At 36.1% G+C, this 4,642-nt stretch overlaps 1 long non-coding RNA gene across 3 annotated transcripts; it reads left to right on the top strand.

Annotated features, from left to right (window-relative positions):
- Positions 1 to 647: 647 nt before the first annotated feature.
- On the top strand, positions 648 to 3,765 carry LOC125575318. 3 transcript variants are annotated; one of them, XR_007331995.1, is made up of 3 exons: positions 793 to 1,027; positions 1,183 to 3,380; positions 3,462 to 3,765. It is a non-coding gene; the product is annotated as an uncharacterized LOC125575318 (long non-coding RNA). The 3 variants fall into 3 exon arrangements; XR_007331994.1 differs by having other exon boundaries at positions 648 to 3,376; XR_001283143.3 differs by having other exon boundaries at positions 648 to 3,380.
- Positions 3,766 to 4,642: the final 877 nt, after the last annotated feature.

Here is a 4,642-nt window from a genome sequence, read left to right as displayed (position 1 = left end):
ATCAAACAAGCAAAGAAATTAATAAGTAAGCCTGCGGACTCCATAAGGTCGAGAGGCCAGGGTTCGGGTCTTACAAGTTGGTATCAGAGCATGCTTGATTCTAGGATAGTTGGGTTATGCAGTCCACACACACACACGTAGCCAGCTGATTAGGTCTCACGGTGAGGTTTGATTGCTTAGTCTCACTACAAGAAATATGAATATTGGTAGCAGTTCGTGGTAGCACGAATTCACGAACTGCTACCAAAAGTGTTAAAATCGAATCACAACTCTATTCAAGCTTTAAATTTGTGCTACGAAAAAATTTCATTAAAAGGAAACCGAAAAATCAGTTTCGTAGCTGGAATGTCATTTTGGAGGTAAAAACACTTGGTGAAATTTCACATTCGCACCAAAAAAAATAAGTTATTTTTTACAAAAGAAAAAATATTCATTCTCTCCATCTTCTTCTTCTTCATTGTTCATTCAGAATTGATCTATCATTTCAATCGAAGAAACATGATCCATTGGCCTTGTTCGAAGTCGAATTAAGGAACCCTAATCCGTCAAGCCACTGGATCTCGTTGTCGTAGACTCTTCGTCTTCTTCCCAAAACTCCTCCATCCACGGCGAATTGGCTCCTTCGCCTTCCTGCGTCGCTCTTCGCCACCATCAGTTTTGCCATCTCTCGCTTCTTCTTCTTATTCCTTTCGTATTATCAATTTCAATTGCTCAGGTTTGTAAAAGCTTCCACCTTTCTTCAATGGTTCCTCCACAGGCTTACGATATTCTCACTTATACTATCTTAAACTTTTGGGCTTAGGTCACTGAGGAGCAGCTTGATGGTTTGTTCATCGGCTTTGGGCAGGTCTAAGTCTTCTTTACAAGTTCATCTTTGTTTGTGGTGTGTTCTTTATCAAGACTAGTTTTGGTTGTTTAGGTTGTTGAATGTTTCACCACATTCTGGGTCGGGTCTTGCTTTGTCTCCGCCGTTTTCTCCACCGCTTCATAGATCCGCCGTGTTCGAGCTCGTGGCCGCCAATCTAAGGTACGTTTGTCTCCACTGGAGTTTTGACTGTCTTGTACTTGCTCATTTATTTGTTTCTTAGTTGGTCTCAGTGAACATACGTGATTGAACTTGTAGAACTTATCTAATATTGAGTTGCTGTTTGTATTGTCTCTTTTTTTTTGTCCAATCTGAAGTTGTGTGAAGAAATCTGTGGAGATTATGAGGAAGTTCTCAGAGCAGTACGCTCGTTGCTCGGGAACTTACTTATGTGTTGACAAAGGAGTTACTTCTGTCGTCATCAAGGTTTGTAAATTAACCTTAAAGTCTCCAACTTTCTGGTAGAATTGTGTTGACTCAGCTTTCTGTTCTTTGTTCAAAGATTATATGATTTGGAGGAGATTGGTTCTTTCTACTTGTAGATAATGACTTGCCAGAAGATGTTTGGCGTTGTTTTCTTGATATATATACAGTAGGCAGTAGCTATTAGAAATCTTGATGTGGGATTTTGTTGAACAGGTGGTGTTTTCATCAAAAGTTTCTATCATTCGATTGGTTATGAACTACTTGAAGAAAAACTGAGTTAGTTCATGTGAAGATCTTGAAATCTAGTGCTTATTAACTAATGAAGATGTTGAGTTTCTTCTTGTAATAGTGAATGAATCTGCTGAAAAAATTGAGTCGGTATTAATTAAAATCTTCAGTTCTAGTGCTTAACTAAACCAAATGGATAAGTCTTCTAGTTGTAGAATAGTGATTCAGTGATTCTACAGAAGAGATTGGTCTATGCATGTGAACATTTCGGCCTCTAGTTCTTAGCTAATGAAGTGGTTGTTTCTGGGAACGGGGTATGACTGAGCATAAGGATTCGTATAGTGCACCGCTTTGTCCTTGCAGGTGATCTTTGGAATTTTTTTGAAGATTGAAGATGAAGCCCCTAGACTTAATTGTTTTTGTTTATGTGTATTTTTGGATGATATATGAAATAATGTATGTTTTATAAATTTAATGAAATATAAATTTTTATTTATAGATCAAATTGCCATGTTTAAATGATAATTAGAGTTTTGTTATAAAATATTTTATATATCATCGTATATTTTATATAGTTGTGTTAGATGTAAAAAATCATAATTTATTGCAAAATAATTGTATTTTAATTTATACTTTTGAGTGTAAAACACTAAAACTAAAGCATAAAAATGGATTTTTATTATATAATATTTTATATATAATAGTTTAGGGGTTTATATGTTTAGTGTGAGACTATTATATGGAATTTGGTGTACTTCATGTTCCTAAACCCTAAACATGTTTCTATACCCTAAACATTAATTTTAAAACTTAATTTTTTTCATAATATAATTTAAATCTAAAACTTAAATTCAAAATCTATAGTTTGATCATATTTAAAATCTAATCTCAAATTTAAAATTTAAACCTCAAACACTAAATCTTAAATCTACACCCTAAATATAATACCCTAGACCCCAAACTTAAACCCTACATACAAAGTCATACTAAATATAATCTTTTCAAATAACTACTAAACTAAAACCTATTCCTTGTATAAATCACAACTTTATTAATCTTTTTCTTTTCAAATATTTATCTCAAGTTTTAACTTAGCCACAATTCTATTTCACAAATCTCAAACCATATACTTTAAACTCAATCACAACTATATAAACTAATAGTCAACAATTATAACATTAGTTAATAAAATTTTAAAACTAAACTTATAAGTATTAATTTAAAATTTTAATTTGATTTCAAACATCATATTTTAAAATTATAAACCAAATTATCAAAATATTTAAAATAGTACAGCAAAAGAAAAAAACAAAAAGAAAAAAAATTGGCTAGCTATTAAAAAAGAAAAGAAAAACTATGGGCCAATCAACTCTCATCACGCGGATAACCTTCTGCACCGTAGGATACAATTAAATGAATGGCTGAGATGTTTTCTTTTCTTTTTTCTCTTATCTTCACAGATCTCTTTTCTCTCCATCTCTCTTCCATCGACAAATCTCTCCTCCATCTTCTATTTTCAGATTTCATCTCCTCTATCTTTATTCTTAATCATCTCTCTCTCTCTCTCTCTCTCTACTCCCCTCACTCACGAACAAGATTCATCTCACACAGACACGTTTCTGTGTCTCAGTCTCGTAATCTTTCTCTCACATACGACACATCTCAAAAAAGCAGATTATTCAAACCAGGCAGGACGACGACGACCGCTGGTTCTGTCTCTCTCTCTCTCTCTGTCAGTTTAAATCTGATTTTATTTGTTTTGTTTGTAGGGTCGATTCAACACATGAGAGGTTGGAGAAAATGATTGTACATCCGCTCATCACAACCACCACACCATCGCATCTCAGATCCATTTTCGTCGGTCTCCTTCTTTCACTCTCTCTCGAACTCCCTTTCTCTCTCTCTCACTGCTCTGATTCTGGTTTTGTTTATCTGCTCTTAGTTTAAGAAGGCGTAGGAGGCTGAAGAAACTTGATGGTGGTGGTCTCGGCATCAACAGTGGTGGTCTCGGCGTCGACAATGGTGGCTGAGCGCGGTTGAGGAGACTGAAAAATCTTTACCGTGGTGATCGTGGCTGGTGGTCTTGGCGTCAACAAGGAGTGCGCCGGAGATTGAAGAAGAACGTGGTTTAGTTAGGTTTGGTTAGGGTTAGTTAATAAACCGGGTTTGGCTGTAAACCGGTTTTTGTAATAAACCGATATCATCTGTAAACCAAAATTTTAATAATAAATAATTTTATTCTCAAACCATTTATATTAGAATTTAATTTTAATTTTAAACGTGGATTAAAATATATTAATTTATAATTTTAATAATAATTTTAAAATATGAATGAGAAATAATAACATAGCATTGTATCCATGTCATTATAACATATTTTACAGTATTTTAGAAACGTCATGAAAAGATACATTATATCACTAAACCAATGCTATAAAAAGATTAATCAGTAGTAGACGAGTAACGCTACAATATGTCTATTTATTATAGCACACAAAAAAACGCTATGATATGTGGGGGGTCTATTATAGCTGCGGCTGTCACGGCGTTCTTCGAAACGCTACAAAAACGATATGATAGCGTTTTTCGGATGCTACTAATACCGATTTTTCTTGTAGTGTCTAGGGATTGTTTTGTTCTGTTTATGTTAGTGTGTTTCGTACTAACATTGTCTGAATCCTTAGGCTGGAAAAAGCAAGTCGGGAAAGTCCCGAAGGAGTAAGAAAACAGCCGGTCAGTCTAGTCAAGTGGCCATGGACGGGACCAATCTATCCGGATTGCAAACCAATCTGGCCGCGGCTGACACTAGAGACGTGTTGCCAACTGATCAGGCTAACCTTACGGCGACGCAACAGGATGGTCAGGAACATCGGGAGAGTGATGAGGAAGTGGAATCCTCGAACGCTAACCGTGATCGTGACCAGCATGAGTGAGTGGCCGATGGAACGGCTAATGTGCCTGCAACACTGTCCAAAGAGGACTTGTCAGAGGCCATGAAGGTAATGGGGACTCAGGTGGCGGCTATGGCTCAACTGTTCACCCCACTAGTGAACTCCTCGGTTGGCCAGGCTACGCCTGTGGCTACGACCACCCCCAACACTAATTGTCTAGTTGTGGAAACGG

This window comes from Brassica napus, unplaced genomic scaffold (genome assembly GCF_020379485.1).
Source record: "Brassica napus cultivar Da-Ae unplaced genomic scaffold, Da-Ae ScsIHWf_1562;HRSCAF=2165, whole genome shotgun sequence".
In the NCBI taxonomy this organism is placed as follows: Eukaryota; Viridiplantae; Streptophyta; class Magnoliopsida; order Brassicales; family Brassicaceae; genus Brassica; species Brassica napus.
The sequence above is the reverse complement of the archived record's forward strand: the minus strand, read 5'-3'. Positions and strand labels throughout refer to the sequence as shown.